Source organism: Paroedura picta, chromosome 4 (genome assembly GCF_049243985.1).
Source record: "Paroedura picta isolate Pp20150507F chromosome 4, Ppicta_v3.0, whole genome shotgun sequence".
NCBI lineage: Eukaryota > Metazoa > Chordata > Lepidosauria > Squamata > Gekkonidae > Paroedura > Paroedura picta.
In genome coordinates, this window is record NC_135372.1 from 100529414 (window position 1) to 100548691 (window position 19278).

The 19278-nt window shown below is 42.4% G+C and overlaps 1 protein-coding gene across 14 annotated transcripts in view; it reads left to right on the forward strand.

Annotated features, from left to right (window-relative positions):
* The window catches only part of NFASC (neurofascin), a 208626-nt gene that overhangs the window by 26142 nt on the left and 163206 nt on the right, over nt 1–19278 (forward strand). The window contains exon 1 of one of the 14 annotated variants that reach the window (XM_077334673.1): nt 3335–3464. The exons of 12 other annotated variants lie outside the window; for them this stretch is intronic. The gene's annotated coding sequence lies outside the window, so the exon portion shown is untranslated. Of the gene's footprint in view, nt 1–3334; nt 3465–3545; nt 3705–19278 lie in introns of those variants that run through there. One more of the 14 variants, XM_077334674.1, reaches the window with a different exon arrangement.

Here is a 19278-nt window from a genome sequence, read left to right on the forward strand (position 1 = left end):
ATAAATAAATGCTCATATGTCCACATCTGAAGGCCTGTCCTGTCAGATAGATGTGTTTAAGAATTCTGGTTTGAAACGTGTCCATTGGAGTGTATGAGGGATGGGCTGTGACTCAATGGTAGGGAATCTGCATGGCATGCAGACAGTCCCAGGTTCAATCTTCAGCATCTCTTGTTAAAAGGATCAGATAGATGTTGTGAAAAGCCTCTTCCTAAGACCCTGGAGAGCTGCTGAAAGTCTGAGTAGATAGTACTGACCCTGATGGATCATCTTGAGTAGATAATACTGACCTTTATATGTCATCTCCCCTGAAATTTATGCATGAGATGGAAAAGAAATATTTGAAATGTGGATATGGGTGCTGGTCAGAATCTTTTTTTCTTCAGAAATTCCCAGGCCATAAAAACAAAGTCTAGCTCTTCACCCTGTCTGCATTTTGCCTCTTCCAGTTTCTCTCCCTTGCTATGCTTTCACAATCTTACAAACTTGAGAAGTATATAAAACAGTAGTTGGGGGACAAAGCCAAGACTCATGATGTTGCACTGATGAAGTCTGGAAAGTGTAGTTTTGTTTGGCTCCTATCTTATTCTCAAGAAGGAGTCATACAACTTCCAGAGTTCACATGAACAGAATAGATTTCAGGCAAGCTGAGAGGCCTTCTTTGGAGAGAATGGGGAGTTTAGGCTTTTGAAGTAGATGAGGCTTTTGCTTGTTCCCATCACCACCATTGCAATTTGTAAGTTTAGACAGGGAGAGGAAAACTGACAGATGAGAAGACTGGCAATACTGGAAGAGCTCCTCCAGAATGAGTCACACTGAGTTTGAGAGGATTCTCATGCAAAAACAACAACAAGAACAACAACAACAACAAAACCCTGACCTCTTTCTGAGAATTCTCCCAAAAGGTTTGGAAAATCCATCCTATCCCAAATTGAACTTTACCTGACACTACATTACATTGTGTCTCAGGGCTATGAGATTTTTTTCTTTTTTGGCAGCTGACTTCTGAGTCAGTGCACAAATGTGTTAACTGTTTGAAGAACAGCCAGATATACCCAGGGGCAGCCCTCCTCAGGCTGTATAAGCTCCTGCTGTGAAGCAATTATCCTTTCATTGTCTCCTAATGCTTTCCCTATTCTGCAGTGCTGTACAAGTTAAACACTTAGCTAGCTTGGCTCTGCAGAGTATCCTAAGGCTGAAGCTCTGCAAACCTCTCAAAATATTCCCCATCAGGCTTGCCAGCAATGCAGTAAGTGATTCAGCAGAACAGCTACAGTGCAGGGAGGCACTGCAGGAAGTTGGTGAGTCCTTTGCTATGTGATCATGCCCAAGGTGTCTTGGAAGCCAGTGTTTGGTATGTACCTGGTTAGCAAAATTCAAGTGCATGCATACACTCTTGGGAATAAACTCTACTGAACACAGTCTGGCTTAATTTTTAGTTCAATCCTTTGGAACAGGCTGTTAGATAATTCAGTACTTACATCCTTTATATTAAACTCATTTGGAAAAATTAAAGGACAGGTTTCATTTGAATGAGCAGAGCAGAGCAACAACTGGCTGTCATTAATGCCTCATGTTTAGGGTTGCTAAAGTTTAAACTGGCCCCATTGTGTCCCTTTAGTATCACTTTGATCTGCAGCAGTTTATCGAGTGATGCAGTTTACCTCCATGTCCATAAAACACCTCGGATTCCCCATTTCTGAATATTAAACCTCTGTTAAAGGAACAGGACATTTCTTTTCTTGGCCAGCTGGCACCCTTTCTTATTTGATGTGGATTTTCATAATGTGCCTACTGCTGTGAGTTATAAGCCAACTTGTCTAGTGAGATCTGTGGAATACTCCCTAGCCTAAGGAAAATTTGCAATAGTTCTGTGATACAAATGTAAGACTAACAAAACCATAGCTAATCTGGCACTTCTGTTGAGCTTCAACTAGTCATAGCACAGTGAGTGAAATACAGCTGTAAAGTAATAAGAAATCAAGCGGCTGTAAGAGTTGTTTAGGGCTTGCCAGCTCCAGAAGTAAATGGGAAGTGTAACTGCAGCACATACTTTGTAGTTCACTTTACTAATTAGAACTCTCAGAAATTTGCCAGTGTAAGGCAGTCTCATCTCTTTGTTGAGACTGTCTTATATTGAATTGGACTATTGGTACTTCAGGTTTGGTTTTGCCTCCTTAGATTGACATTGGATCTCCAGGGTCTCAGGTGGAAGACTTTCACTTCTGATCCTTTTAACTGAAGATATCAGGGTTTGAACCTGAGACCTTCTGCGTGACACACAGATGTTCTGTCATTGAGCAATGCCCCCTTCTTGCATTGTGAGCTTGTGTATCATCTATGACTGCTACCCAAGAAACATGAAAACAGAAGAGAGACAGTAGGAGCTGTCGAAACTACCACTGCTCTTAAGAGCAGTGCACTTCTAAACAAAGTTATAGACTTCTAAGTCCAATGAAGTTAAAGGGCTTAAAGAAATGTTATTCTGTTTATTCAGGTCTGCTTTGAGTGTTTACCTGAGTTTTCAGCTACATTTGTTTGCTTCTGGGGAGTTGCTCGGTCAGTTGCTTATATGGAATCACCTATTGGTCTCATGTGGGCCTTGCCCCTATGTAAATTAGTACTACCACCTAGAGTGTGAATTTCCATCCTGCAAGGAAGCACCAGGACCTGTATAGTACAAGGCTGGAATAGGGAAGACATAAAGCAAGCAGAAGCTAGGTATTGAGAATTCGGGGCTAAAAGTTCTCAAGTAGCTGTAGTTGAAGACTGCATGAGCTGGAGAAACACATGAGCAAAGGTAGACAGAAAGCCTTTTTGTATATTAGTCCCAACAACCACTTCCCTGTTTCAGGAGAGCAGGCAGGAAGATGAAAAGGCCTGTCCATTAAACCTCAGATAGGTTTGACCTTCTGAGGACCTAAGTGCTCTGCTTTCTTATTAAAACTCTGCTTGCTTTTAAGGAGCTGCCTGAAGCAAAAACTTTTTTTTTGCATCATGTTATCTGTCCAAGATAACTACTCATTTCATAAACAGGACTGATCTAAGAGGGGACAGCATCTTTTGGCACAAGGGGATTGGGATGAGATTGTCAGACAAATGTCTCTGGCTTGCACTGTGCAGAACATGGAGACTGGCCCTGGCTGGCACTTGAGCCTGTTTTCAGCTGACTCTGAGAGAAGCATAGAGTGGGTAGTGTCTTGGACTACAGCTCCTGCATTATTCACGAGGGAAATCCACAGAGAGAGGCAGGAAGAATAAACAAGGAGCGTGTGGAATAGCTGTTAATACATGGTTGTTGTTAATTCTCTCATTTGCTGTCGTACTTGGAGGCTTGGTAGGCTTTGGAGAATGAACTTCTCTATCTGAGCCACGGAGGAGGAAGAGGAGGAGGGATGGAGAGAAAAGGGTGATTTTTTTTCCTGCTGCAGCTAAATTCACATTCATACTTGACCTTGGGAAAGGTATGTTCAGTTTTCTCAGTAGCTGAAGGCCAGAGATCTGCTTCTTTGGAAACTGTAAGAGACAATATTCTGCATACATCTGACCTACTAGGATAGTGTCTTGGCCTTTGAAAACATGACCAAAATATTCCTTGACTTGTATGGAGAACCTTCTCATGTGAGATAGAGGAGTTGGAAAGACAGTTGAATTGACAGTTGACAAGAGAAGGAGAGATGGCTTAATTGTGTAAGGTGACAAAGGTAGGCAGTTCTGCTTATTGAATACCAAACTTCAAAGTATGGAATTATGTTGGCTACATTTTTGTCAGGCTCTACAGTTTCAAGTCCTTTAGAACAGGGAGAAGGGGAGTGTAAAGTCCAGTATCCCTATTAGGGCTGGAAGATTACTTCTGGGCCAGTTGTAGCTGAACAATAGAGCTGGATACTCCATTTGCAGCTGTGTTGGGAGCTCTGGATAACCTGAAAGAAAGCTTGAGTTCTGACTTCTCTCTCTCTCTCTCTCTCTCTCTCTGCGCTGGTATCTCCGTTTACCATCTTGGCTGTTTGCAACTGCTGTCTTTTCATTCTGCTCTAGTACTGTAAACAAAACTAATCTATCTGTGTCCCTCATGTGCTTGTCTTTAAAACACTTTTTGATTTATTGTGTATTGCCCAGACCACAGAAATTTCTCTTACTTGAATTCAAAGCTCTTTAGGCAAAGAGAGCAGAATGCAACCCTGGTTTCTGTCTGGTAGCAGAAGATGGAAATAATGTGATTCTTGGTCTGTTTGATTATTAGTGCCTGGTAGAAATATATATGTAGAGGCATTGCATGTTAATAGTTAAGATTGCTTTTAAACTTCATGTCTAGAATGTTTTTATGCACACTTTTGCTCCTGAATGTGGTGTGAAATTAAAATATATTTTGTCAAAAATTATCTTAAATACATTACTTTTTCTTTTGGAAATAGTACAGGGAAGATAGTGCTAAACTGAACTTGATGTATTGTTTTCCTTCCTAAAAATTATTGTGGTTCTTCATTTGTATATGAGCAGTTCTGTTTTAAAATACCATGTAAGCTACTGCTGGGACAACCTGTGTTGAGGCCTTCTTCTCACTCAGATTCTTTGAAGTCAGAGTTAATACAGGGTTTTTACAAGGAAATGTGAAGCCCAGGGCTGTGTTCAATAAAAGCTGTACAGCCTTCATCAGGATGACCATTCTATGTCTGTGGACCCCTTATTATGAAAAAGATAAGTATAATGCAGTGTTGTGCTTTTATTGTTACAATTTGCAGGGGCTTCTTTAAAAAAATTATCTCCTACCACTTAACAAATAGTAGTTGTTTTTTATTACATTATACCGCCAGTGGTAATGACTGGGGAAGGCACTGGCAAACCACCCTATATTGAGTCTGCCAAGAAAATGCTAGAGGGCGTCACCCCAAGGGTCAGACATGACCCGGTGCTTGCACAGGGGATACCTTTACCTTTTACCGCCAGTGGAAGTGTTCCAGGTAGAGAGCACAATTATTTGAGTATTTTAATTCTCAGTAGGAAGAATAAATTGATTGTAGATTTATTTATTTCTCTCGTGCTTGTCAGAATTACAATAGGTTCCAGTGTTCCCAAATACTCTAGTAACAGGTATAATACTTGGGAGTAGTGTTTTAGCTCAATGATAAGAGTGTCTGCTTTGCCTGCAGAAGGTCCTAGGTCCCTCGCACTACCACTTAAAAGCATCAGATAGCAGGTGATGTTAAGAGGCCTTGGTGTGAGACCCTGGAGATCTAGTCAGAGAAGAAGGGCTGACCTTGATAGACCAATGATCTGACTAGGATTACCAACTTCCAAAAGGGGGCTTGAGAGCTCTCAGAATTACAACTAATTTCCAGACTACAGAGATCAGGTCCTTTGGGGAAATGGTTGCTTCAGAGGGGGGACTTCATGGCATCATGCCAACTGAAGTCCCTCTCCTTCCAAAACCCTGTCATCCCTGGGTTCCACCCCAAATATCCAGTTATTTTCTAACCCACAGCTGGCAACCCTAGATATGACTCTGTATAAAATATTTCACTCACACAAGTATGCATGGTTACTTTTCGCATTCTCTCATGCCTTTGTTTTGTTTGTTGCCTTAGTCAGATCATGGCTAAATGTGGTAATGGAATATTGCAGTTAGTGTTTTCAATATGAATCTGTTTAATGCATTTATATGTTGTTGTAATGCTCTCCATAGTGAGATCAGAGCCCTCTGAGACCTTAAAACAGTTCGGAGATTTTGTAATACAGAGCTGTTCCACCAGGCCTATGGCTGAGGCCAGGAAATACCACCATGAATTCGCTGGTCTCCCTGCTCAAGAACCCACCTAGCCTTCCAGTATTGATCAACCCCTCAGAAGATTTAATAACTGTAAAGTTGGCAATTTCAATCTAATTGTAAAAATTAATTCAGTAGTTTAATTTGTTATGTTTATTATATTTGTATTGTGTTTTTATCTGATTATCAGATGTACCTGTCCAGAGTCTATTATTTTATTTTTATTTCATTTTCTAAGATTTTTATAACTGACCACCAGATGTTTTTAGGTTGGATTAACCTCAGTTGAATGCCTGGTGGAGGAGCTCCCTTTTGCAGGCCTGTGGAATTGTGGTTTGACCAGGGCCCTGATATCTTCAGGGAGCTCATTCCAACAGAGAAGGCTGTGGCCCTTGTTGAGGTCCGTCATTACTAGCCAGGGATTACTAGCCAGTTGGTGGTGGCAGAGTGTAGTGCTCTTTTGGGGGTGTCGGCAGAGAGACAGTCTCTCAGGTACACTGGGCCCAAACTGCATATGGGCTTGAAGGTAATTACCAATACCTTAAACCTTATCCGGAATTCAGTTGGGAGCCAGTTGAGTTGTAGTACCGGCTGGATGTGGGATCTCCATGATTTATTTGTAAGGATCCTGGCCGTGGCATTCTGAACCAATTGTAGTTTCTGGATCAAGGATAAGGGTAGGCCTGTGTAGAGCAAGTTGCAGAAATCCCAGAGGTGACCATCGCATGGATCACTGTGGCTGGGTATTCTGGGGCCAAGTAGGGTGCTAGTAGCTTGGCTTGGTGTAGGTGGTAGAAGGTCTGCCACACTACTTTCATGACCTGCGCCTCTGTGGACAGGGAGGTGTCAAGGATCACACCCAGGTTTCTGGCGGAATGGGCTAGTGCTAGTCACACTCCATCCAGGCTGGGCAAGCACACTTCTTCGCTTGGTCCCTTCTTACCCAGCCACAGTAACTTAGTCTTTGAAGGGCTAAGCTTCAAACGACTTTGCTTGAGCCACTTTGTCACGACTTCCAAGCATCTGGCTAAGGATTCTGGGGGAGAGTCAGGGCGGCCATCCATCAGGAGGAAGAGCTGGGTGTTATCTGCATATTGGTGGTAACCCAGCCCAAACCTCCACACCATCTGAGCAAGAGGGCGCATGAAGATGTTAAATAAGGTGGGAGAGAGGATTGCTCCCTGTGGGACTCCACATGTGAGCTGGTAACAATTGGATACTCTCTCTCCTATTTCTACCTTTTGTTTGCGACTCCGGAGGAAGGAGATCAGAGAAGGGCGGGCTATAAAAATAATAATACTCTTCTTCTTACTCCTCCACATGCAGTCAGCTCGGGTCAGTCACAGTTCTCTCAGCCTCGCCTACCTCTGTTGTAGGGGAAGGAAGGGTAAGTGATTGAAAGCTGCTTTGAGGCTCTTGGGTAGTAAAAAGTGTGGTTCATAAACCAGCTCTTCTTTATTTTAAAATACTGAACTTTATTTATTTTTTTTGCTATGCTTTCATGGATCTGTCAATGCATAATCCGAAATGTAAATGGTCCTAGTGCAGGTCTTCTGTCACAAGATCTTATGCAACACCTGGTGCTTTCCTCTCTGTAAATTATAGGGCCCAGATCTTGTACAACTGGAAGCTGAAGTGGGGGTCCAATAAGTTTGACATTGTACAAATGGCTATCATGGTCTTTCCTTGTATTTCTGTTTCAGCAAGTGCTCTAGCACAAATGGAAATTTTGTACTGGATACAACCATTGTCTATAGTGGGAGGAAAAGAGTACTCTGGAAAATCTACTCCTCTTTTTTGTCACAATGTAATTGTTCCTTATAGGAAATAGGATTGTAGCTTATTTCAGTGCCTGTATACATCCCTGCCTGGCACCATTTCCTGGCAGAAAAATGGGGGAAGCTCCTCTCTCCCGGTAATGCAGCAGTCCTGGTCAGAATATAACCACATGATAAAGTTCCTGGTGGGAGCTCAATCTTATAAACTGGTGGAGTGTCCATCTCATCTAGTTTGTCCCAGACACTCTAATCACTATAACACACTGACTCAGAGACCTGGGTTTGCTTCTCTAAGCTAACATGAAGCTTGCTGGGTGACTTCAGGCCAATCTTATACTTTTGGCCTACCTCACATGGCTGTTATGAAGATGCCACATGCACCCTTTTGAGCAGTTTTTAGGAAGGGTGGGTGGGGTAAAAAAGCACTACTTTGGCTATCAACTTAAATTTAAATTCCTTTCATCCCTTACCAATGTGTATTCTTCTAAAAATGAAAAAACATGCAAGAAATCAATGAGTACTGCCTAATCAACACTTTCCCTAAATTAAAAAGAGTGAAACATATGGGATGCCAGCAGAGCATAAACCCGAGGCATCCTTATTCAAATACCAGTTTCCCTTGACTTCTTTTAGTTGGCATCTGTAACTCATGTCATTATAAACATACCGCAGCATACGATTCCTTTGTTCAATATCATTTGGGTTCTGTAATATTAAAGCTCATGCCTAGCCTTGAGTCGCTTTGATTTGGGTTAAAAAGTTATGATTCTAATTTATGGACAATAAAACTTATCTCATACCGTTGTAAAAAATTTCTTCTTGGGTGGTATTTGCCAAGCAGCCTACCAAGATGATTTTCCTGTTCATTCAGACATCACATGAAACCATATTTATTTGTAATCTGTGAAACGTACATAATCACTCATATTGGTTTGCCTCAGCCAGTGATCCAGTTCAGAAAATTTTCTGATGCCGTATTTTTCCGTGGACATTTTTTTTTGCCCCACATGTGTACATATGTTTCTACACTGTTGTCAGAGCTGTTGTGCTGCAAATTAATGTTAGATGGGGCAAAGTTGGGATATGATGCATGGACAAAGCCCAGTGCTTATGCACGGTATAGTGGCCTAACATTATATAAGATTTGATGATATTGTTTAATATTTAAATTATTGAGGCACTTGCATTTTGGATTCAAAGTTTATCCAGAAAAGCTTCAGCAAATGTTGGTTTCATTTTACTCTGTAGGTGGGGCGGATAGCACTGGTGAACAAACCAGGATAAATCTAGTATGCTCGAGTTTATAACTGCCATGCTTTAGAAATTATTTAGGGTATCTTTGGGAGGGAAGTAGTTTGACCTCTGTGGTTTTTTGTGTGAAATTGTTCTTCAGCAGTATTTTCAGTGCTTGATTTTAAAACCCATTTCACACCTATTTGAGCATATGGGGATTTATGAAATGCTGATGATACGGAGTAGACCACAAAATGGCTGCAACCATAAAAGGTCCACTATAGGGTGCTGAGGCCAATCACAGCATTTTGGGTAGTCACAAGCCATGCATCCTTCTATAAGGCAAGCAACTGTCTATAAATGGGTATGTACAGCAGTTGCTCAGTATTCATGATGTGTACACTGGGAAAATGGGGAGTAATGATCTCTTACTCAGATCCTATGCATCTTGGGGTTGCGCTCCTACAAGTGTTGGCATAGGAGATTTTAGAGAGGCTGAACACAGAGGGCAGGACTTGTATCTGTGATTCTTAGTACCTCCACATGAACATTAGACAATGCAAAGAAAGGCTCCACAAGTGCTTCCCCCCCTTTTTTTCCTATGTGGGGAGGGTGATTGAGAAGCAGGTACCAGTTTTTGGGAGTACATGGGAAAGAGGACAGTGTTATGCATAGGAAATGAACTGTAGAAGAATCTTGATCTGTCAGCTCACCAATATCCTTAACAGGCACTTGGGTCAAAAAACTGGAACATTTCAAATGCCTTGATCTGCATCTTGTTAAACTACTTTGTTGTACCACCATTTCTCCTTTCCCACTGCATAACATTGTTATGCTAAGCAAGTCTTTTGAGATGTTGAATGGGAGCAAGGCATGGACAAAGATGTAGAACAGAGGCAGCTTCTTATGTCACCATAAAGACCATCAAAAATACCCTACGTATAGAAACTTCGTATACCAGGAAAAACACGATATAAGTCTTCTGAATATGTGCATGCATTTATTGCTTCCATGGACAAGAATTTGACATGGGGAATCATTTGATCCCATGTTTTTTCCCACCATCTTTCTGAACAGGTGAAGACCTAGTAGACAAGTCCTGAATATAACGGAATGCACTTCCAAGTATATAGGCCTCCCGGGAACACACTCTCCAGTTTGCCTCATTCCCAAACTTTTTGTGCAAGCCAAAGACTTTTTCTTTTTGTTTTCTCCCTCATTTATTTAAAATCTAATATGTTTCTGCTCCAACTTTTTTTTATCTTACTGGTTTTTATTATAAAGTATTGGTTTTATATTATGACTTCTTTGTCACCTGCCATGGATAATCTTTATTTCAGGAAGGAGGGCATACAAAAATAAAATGATAGAGGGGAGAGTAATGTAGTAAGCTGCTTTGGGTCCAGACTGGGGAGAAAAGCTGTGTTTAAAATACATATTTTAATAAAATAAGAGATCAAGGTTATTTTAACGTTGCTATGTTATGATTTCATCTGTGTCAACAGGAAGCTTTATATCCCATTTCTATCTGCTGCCATTCAGTATATTCCGTCCTCCAATTGTAATTGCATATTGTAGTGTCATTGTCTTGAGAAGTTTTCACTTTGCTTCCAAGGAAGCAGAGGTAACAAGGACTATTAGTCATGCTGAACTTCAAGGACTGGATACTGAGGGGGAGTGAGGAAAAGTACATGGTGATCTACTTGTCGGTTTCATAAATGAACCATTCATGCGTTATGTGCAAATGCAGGCAGGGAGGAAATAGAATTTTCAGAAGGTGTTGATAAGAAGTGCTGATTGGACCACTGGGATCAGAGGTGCTGCGAGCTCATTATTATTTCATAAATTGGTACAAAAGAGCTCTGGTGATAATTATACTTCAGCAAATTTGGTGCTTGTGTCTTATGGTCTGATCTCATTACCCACCACCTGAGTATAACAGCTCTAGGATTAAGTGAGAGGTGAGATATCCCTAGGCTAGCAGGGGAACACAGTCACAGCTCTACTTCTAGCAGCACAGGGTGCATATAATTAGGATTGGGAGGAAGGTATATTCCAATCCTTTGACATGACATTCTTTGTACATTTCAGGATTATGAGAGGCGTGGGGCCCACCATAACCATGTGCTGCTCAGTCATTGCAGCATCATAGGAATGAGGCATACAGGTCATCTAGTCTGTCCCTTTGGAGAGGGGAGGTCTAAAATCACATAAATAAATACTCTGCTCAACACTCTGCTCTGGGATAATATTCACTCTCCTCCAGTCTTCTGGCACCTCTCCAGTCTCCCAAGAGATCCTAAAGATGGTGGACAAAGGTTTTGAACTCATCCCATAATCATTTGTTCCTTTTATAGTGGATGCTGTACGGATGCTTCCGTATGTACATAGAATCCAGTTAGTGATGCTGCATCAACTTTCCTGGATTGTCAGGCTTTTTATCACTGGCATTGACCATCCAGATATCTAGGCCTTCCTGTTACCTACCAGGGTTTCAGAGGATGCTCTCTCTCTCTGTCTATTAATAATTCCATTAGTTGTTGTGGCTAAATACTCTTAATAGGTGACATCCATAAAGGATTTTGACCGCTACTTTAAAATATTTTAACTCACTTTTGCCATGCACAGTAACTAGAAATATTTTAAATAGAAATTTGTGAACCTGCTGTTTTAATCTGAAAATCCCAGTTTCTAATCTGGATAACAAATTTAACTGGGGGGAGGGGTTGCCTGAAGAGAGGGATGGTCAGGAAGCTCATCAGCCTCTTGCCAAATGCTGTCCCTTTGCCCCAATTTATAACTTATCTCTGTTATATTTTATATTTTTTTGAAAAAGAATCATGGAACTCCATGTAAACCTTAAATGTGCTACTGAATGAAATATCAGTTGAGGGGTGTTCTCTTGTTCCGAAAATCACTACCCACACATTCTTAGCTTGGGTTCCAAACACACTGAGCTAATAGCACTGGATAGGTATGCAAGGCTAATGCTTCCTCCTGAAAATGTGGATCTTGCCTGCAGAGGAAGGTGGGCACTGAGGTGGACTCATTTCATGGATAAGAAATCATGGAAACTGCAATCTAGAAGGGGAATCACACAAAATCTACCCCTTTTCTCTTATATTAGCCGAGGAAGTTTGACAGAACAGGCTGTTGCATCTGGATAATACAGACATGGCTGAATTAACTTTGGGAGAGCAAATACATGAGGGCAAATGCATTGCTGCAGGCTGGCTTGCATGTCTGAGAGCGTTCAGCACATAATGCAGCCTAACTGTGATCTATAGTAATGCTGTGGGCCAGTGCTTTCTCCCTTCTGCCAGGAATATCAGGTAATTCGTTCATAAGACATTTGTTGTTGTTAGGTGCAAAGTCGTGTCTGACCCATCGCGACCCCATAGACAATGATCCTCCAGGCCTTCCTGTCCTCTACCATTCCCCGGAGTCCATTCAAGTTCACGCCCACTGCGTCAGTGACTCCATCCAGCCACTTCATTCTCTGTCGTCCCCTTCTTCTTTTGCCCTCAATCACTCCCAGCATTAGGCATTTGTAGATATCCTAGAATATTAGAATGTTGGATATGGAAACGCTTAACTCTGACTGGCTTTGATACATTGCAAAAGTATTGCAGAGATGGGTCTTCTGCCACCCTGTTATTGTACATACCAAGGAGTCCAATGTTGACTTTCTCTTGGTCACTGGAACTCCATAGCTTTAATCTCCACAAAAATGGAAAAGCTTGATTAAAGCTTGTGAAAGAGCATAATGAGATGAGTGGGGAATCTGTATAGAGCTCAGAGTCACTGTGAGTATCTCTCCCATAGTGCCCACTTGTACTGTCTGACCATCTGAAATGTACCTGAAGTGGAGTTCCTGAAAAAGACACAGTTTTGTATGCCTAATGGAGAAAGATGGCGAGTGGACAATTTTACTGCATTTAAGATCAATAGTTCACTCTAGCTTGGAAGGGTGCTCTCTGGTAAGCAGTGACTGGAATAGTTATAAAGTGAATTTAAGCAGCTTATTGTTATTTGGGTTTGTATTTTGGTCGGTTGCTCTCTTCTATGAGAGTGACCACATTCGGAAACAGTAGCTTGCTAACCAGCTCAGATGTGAGTGAGTTTCAACACAGGCCTTCATGTTAGCTTCAAGCAGTGCCTTTGTTTAGCTTGATGCTGGTCAATGACTGTAAACAAATCTGTTTAGTTTGAAGGAGAAGAACAATATTGACTAGTGGTTCTTAGTGCAATTGTGAAAAGCAGTGGGAAGGAAAAAAAGAGGCTGTGAGAAGAAATGGGAGGAAGCCTTGCCTGGTAATTTCCACACATTGCCAGAGGCAAGAGTCACACTTATTTTTCATGAATAATTCTTGATCACTCTGTTCACTGGGGAATTCCTGTGCATAAATGCAGGTTGTTATGGATACAAGAAACTGCCTTGTTTCCGGTACCTTGCAACAAATAACTGAAGATTATTGTTGCTGGGATTCATACGCATTTTGCAAAGCATGATACAGGTCTTGCCAACCCCTTCCATTTAAAAATCTTGTGGTTCCTTATGTCAAAAGAATTACAAAATATTAGATCTAGATTTAAAAATTGATAAGAAAAGGGCTATTAAGCAAACACAGCTTGTAGGATTCTACAGTTGCTGCTATGGTATTTTTGCTCAAGGGTAACATTAATTAATGAAAGCTTCTTGGGTCTTCTCGTTATTTATATTGATTTATTAATGAAAATGTTTATACCTTACCTTTACCATGCAGTTCAAGACAGCTTGCAATTGTAAATTAAAATCAAACACAGACAAGAAAACCTCATTAACTCTCTTCCCAATAAAACAATCCATTAAACATTCTACCAGATAAAATGGTTTTAAAGCACCTTTTGAAGACTTCTAAGGATGTTCCCATCAACCCGAGTGGGAGCCCATTCCACGAGGTGAGAATCTACCATTGAAGGCAGCCTTAAACAGTAAGGGCAGTCAGAAAGTGGCAACTGGAGGGCCATCATCAGGGGGACATCTTTAGCATGCCAAGTGCTTGGATTGCAGTTTAGCTTGAAATTACAAACTTCCCCAAAACTTTAGCTCATCACCTCAAGGATTGTAAATAGTTTTAAGCATGCATAATGTCACAATTTAAGGTGAAGCTATCTTCAGATCTACCATGCCTCCCGAAGTCACATACTGCCTGAAGTGACATGGCCACACGCTCCCACCAGATGTGACATTATCAGGCTGCTCCCACAGCACAGAAAGTGACAGCACAAAAAAAATTTCTGATGATTTGTGAACAGAATTATATCTGCATTCTGTGCGGGCTACCAGTCTGCTCTTCTTCACCAGTGAGAGCCTGTAGAAACAGTGCCAGGGCTGGGCCATGCTACTCTCTATCACCTCAACCCCCCCAACACCAGAAACACCAGAAACAGGACTGTAGCAGGCCTACACTGCTTCATTGCTGCCACCCCTCCTTATAATTAAATTAGAATGAGAGTACTTACCCCTCTGGACTCCAGTTGTTACCACATATGAAGAGTCTCAGCCAGCAAGGATTTACATGAGCAGGGTCCTTCCCAAGCCTTTCAGGATCATCATTGGCCATTTTGGGAAAGGAATGAGTGGTTTGGTATGATCATATATGGTCATATCACTAATACATATCGAAATTAATTACTTCAACCTAATTGGCGAAACTCGTCTGGGGCCATCATGAAACCCCTGGTTGAGAAAGACTGTGCTAGTATATTCATGCTCATATGATAACCTGAATTTGTCTCCAAGCCATTATTTTCCCTGGCCAGGAATTCATTGCTGAGTCAGAACTTATTAATTTTATTAATTATATACTAGCTTCAAAGCCCATTACTAAGAACAGGCCTTGAACAGGCCCTACAGCTACTGCCCTCCCTCCCTGGACGCTAGCCACATTCTTCTCAGATGTGCTAGAGACAGAGAGAGACACACAGAGCCCTGCCAGACCGAATACGAGCCCTTATTCCCTCCTATTGCTCCTGCTGTGAGGGAGGCAGAGAGAGACACAGAGACAGCTGCCCCAAGCTGCTGACAGAGACACAGAGAGAGCCGCCCCTGCTGCGCCAGAGGGAGAGAGACAGACAGAGAGAGGTGCCCAAAACTGCACACCAACCCTCCTTCCCTCCTACAAACCAGCCCTAATTACCTGCTATGCCTTTTGCTGTGAGACACACAGAGAGAGATCTGCACCTCCTGGTGTCCCCTGGGTCCTAGCATCCATTGTATTCCTGCTTGCAATGGGCTTTCTTGCTAGTAAAATTATATTTAACATTCACAATTTCCTTCTCAGATCCCTAACCCTCACCCTAACCCTCCGCCCAGTCTGCCAGATCTACCAAGTCCCCCAATGTGATATTATATTTGGGACTTCAAGCTCCAACTCTAGCCCTTGAGGAGGGTAGATCTTTTGCTGTCCGCCTGACCTCAACCCAAAGGAGGCAGAAGAGCTCTGTCTCACTGTCCCTGCGGAAGTGAGTCAGATGATTATCCAGATGATTGATCAAAACAACTTTGCCAGCTTCACTTGAGGCCTTTCATAGAGCAGATTCTCAAATCCTAAATGAAAGATAAACTATGTGTGGAATTGAAGGGATGGGGGGGGGGGTTGGTTGCAGGGGCTGTAAGCCTTGATGGCATTGACCGTTCCCCCCGCCCCCCAAGAGCAGGAGAAGCACCTGAGCATTTTTAAGCTGCCGTAATATTTCTGCAAGCCTAGAGGCAGCTGTCATGGCCCCGTCTCCAGAGGGTGCCTCTGCACCACTGCCTGAGCTCATTCTGCCAGCTCCCTCAGAGGAGGAAGTGGAGGAGCTGGAGCAAAGCAGCAGGGTGCTGCTTAGAGAGGTAAAGATAAACGACAACTCTTTGGGGCTTTCCGCACTCCTTCAAAATCGCACAATGGTTGCCAATTGAAAACGCTACTGATTTGCCGTTATGCACAACATCGTTACAATCTGCCACATACCTGAAACCGATCCGCAAAAAGCACTTCCTTGTAGCGCTTTCAGGGAAATCCCCAAAAGTGGATTCACCCTCCGGAAAGCGCTACACTCCTGCAACCAATCTGCAACACTAGCGGGAAAGTTCTGTGCGTTACCATTGTTGTGGTTTCTACAAAGTCCCTCCCCCTGGCTCTCTCCTCTGATCTTCCGGCGAAGCGATCACCATTTTTTTTTCTCCGAGCGAGCGGAGATCAACGCACCGGCGAGCCTTCGTTTAGCCAGTGAGGCTTCCCCGGCTGCAGTCCCTCCACAGAGCTGTTTACAGTCACTAAGCACAAACAACAGAGAAGCCCGTTTGCTGATTTATTTTCCCTTTATTTTTCACACTGTTTTCGGCCAAAAATCGCACCCGTGAGGGGGGGGGATTTTTTTTCCACTCGGGGGGAGTGTGGCAACGATGAAACGGTAGCTCAAACACACCTGCCAGCTGGATGGGTCTCTCCGTTGCAACGAAGCAACGCATATTCGTTGCAACGGGTGTGTGTTTTTTTTAAAAAAAACTTTCTTAAAGGGAAAGGGGCTGTTTGGGAGCATGCTAACGGCCGCCCATTGGCTGCTTGACGGCCAGGGGCGGGACGAGCTCGGCAATAGCGCTTCCTTTCTAGCGATTTTTGCCGAGACTGGAAGCCTGTGGGAAACGATAGAAACGCAACTGGATTCCACTACAAAGGCAGGTATGCATAACAACGAATTCCACTATTTTAAATGGCGATTTTTCGTTCAGCAAACAATTTGCTACAAGGATCCCGGTGCGGAAAGCCCCTTCCGGTTCTCCTTTGGACTTCATCCACTAGCAATTCCTGATAAGACCCGGACTGGACTTTTGACTACTCTCTGGTACGCGCTTTGAACTTGCTTGATTTTATAACCGTGCTTGCCCTTGCACTAACCCTGCGCTGTGCCAGGCTAGGGCAGCACAGCAGCTCAGTTATTGATACAGTTTTTATATACTGTAGGGCTAAATTATTTTGTATTTTGGTCGGTACACAGCTCTTAGTTACTTTATGGTGAAGTCAACATTTGTGTGTGTGTGCCACAGTTATCTAGAGCTGATAGAGAAAGGCCAGGTGTTCTTGTACGGATTAGAGGGAAATATATATTGTCAATTTAAGGATCTGATGCTGCCTCCTGGTGTACTTGGAGCACTTCCACAGTAGCCATTTTCTCCAGCATCAACACCTTATGGTCTTTAACTTATTCCTGAGAATGTAGACAATATTAATCTCAATTCCTATTGCCGTCCCATTTTTTTTTAAGTCCTGTTTGATGAAAAATTGCACCACAATCCTTTCAGGTGTAGATTGTCTAGAAAGTTATTTTCTCACCTAGAACAGAAGAGAGATCATTGACATTGTTCTGTCCCAGTTGAGCAGTGGTATTTGTTACCTTTCCCCCTAGTTCCTGGCATTTAGAATGGCTTAATTTCCTCTCAGAGGAACTGTTACAACTGATCATACATTATTATCTGTCGCGAGGGATTGATTGCTCCTAGATGGAGTTGTTATTCTTGTTTAGATTACTTTTCTCTGAGGGAGAGAAGACTTGCATTTTCTTGCATTTTCTTCTCAGCTCTGCTCTCCCATTTATTTGTTTACTTCTTCTAGTTCAACATTTCATTATATTTCCTCAGCAGTTAAATATTTGATCTTCAGTATTTGTAAACTGTTGATATTCAATTTGTACATCTAATGAAGTTAGAAGTGGGTTTATATGAATGTGCTGAGATTGGAAATGAATTCAGCTGGCTATTTTCTGTAGGTGAATTTGTGTCTGTTGTCTGAAGATCAGTTATAATACCAGATCTCCGGCCATTATGTGGAGGTTGGCAACCCTAATGTCCATGCGTCCAATCCTTTTATACTATACTAGTATCAAAGCCAATTTTGAAAATTGACTTTGAAAGGGGTAGCACTCCCCCCCCCAGCTCCCTCCCAGCAGGAGCATACCTGCGGGCCACTAAGCCCTGTTGCTGCCTCTCTCCTCGTGGGTGACAATGGAGGCCGCAGCCACAAGGCTTCTAGCGGGCAAGGAGGGAGGGTGGGAGCTGGAGGGGAAGGGCCAATCAGGGTGGACCTGGACAGACAGGGCCCTGGACAGTCTCCTCCCAGGAGGCTATTTCCCAAATATATAAGGGAGCTAAATAGTGTTAAGGATACTTGATTGATTTTTCTTTCCTTATACACTTGTTCTCCTGTTAAATTCAGTGCATATATAGCTGAATGTGTGATTGAAGCCCCTGATGTCATTTGTCCCTGGTTTCATTTGTAAAGTGAATGGGTGTTGGTTCTTTCTTACAAACAATTGTACACAGACGTACACTGTAACACGTGAACATTGTTTTTGTCTAATGAGTGCTGAGGCCAGAACAGACATTGGTGGTGATGGTGGTTGTATGTAATTCACCCACCCCTTCAGCTCTGGCAATATCTGGCCATCTCTTACTGCTGCCTTTAAAGTGGGGCTGTCGGAGCTGGGGAAAGCTGCCTTCCCTTTCAAAGAGCTCTTGACATGGACTTTAGGTAATGCTCCATTCCTGCTGCACAGAGCTAGCACTAGCATTGCTGTTTTAAAATATCTGGTCATTTGGAAGCATTGTTTTGTACACCAGCTCTGTAAACGTGCTACATTTTCCCTTTTAAAAGGCCACCTTAACTCTAACATTTGTAAAACTATTGTGGAGAAATCTTATACAGCCATTTCCATTTCAGGTCTGTTTTAGTTCTGGTGAAATGAAAACAAAATGTGATGACTGTTAAGTGATGTTATGACTGTTGCTCGCAAAGTGTGCCGTGTATTATCCTGTATCCAGGAGTGGCATTAATTGTGATATCCTAAGCATGCTTAACTAAAATGCAAGTCTCCATATGCAATCATATGAAGGGTGAAGCAGATGCTGCTGCATGAGATCTCGAAATGCAACAAGCACCTCCAACCAAGCAGGCAAAGCAATAATGAGTGATAATATGAATACTTGAATTGTTCCTTGGCTTTTCAGCCTTACTTGTGTTCTCTGTTTGAAAGTATTATTAGAATTTTATGCATACTTGAGAGAGAAGGAGGCTTTGCAATGGTTTGGCTTCTAGTCATGTGACCCACATCTGAAAGCCTGATACAGAATTCTTGAAGTCCCACCCCCAAAAATTGCTCTTAGCTAGCCTGAAACTTTTATACATTTTGCAAACATTCAGTGAAAATGTTTAAGAAAAAGCGTAATGGGGAGGGGGGGAGAATCATGAAAGCTGGATTCTACCACTTAATACTTGGCAATTCCACTGGAATCAGCAATGCCTGTTCAGTTAGTATTTAAGTTTAACAAGAATTCTCTGAAGATGTTCAATTCATACAAACCAGGAGCCTGCTGGTACTATGGGCTCCCAGTTTGACAAAATAGAACATCTGCAAAGGACTGCCAAGGCCCACTGAACTTGGAAAGAGCCCAAGTGCTGATTTGTAGTATGTGAATCAGGC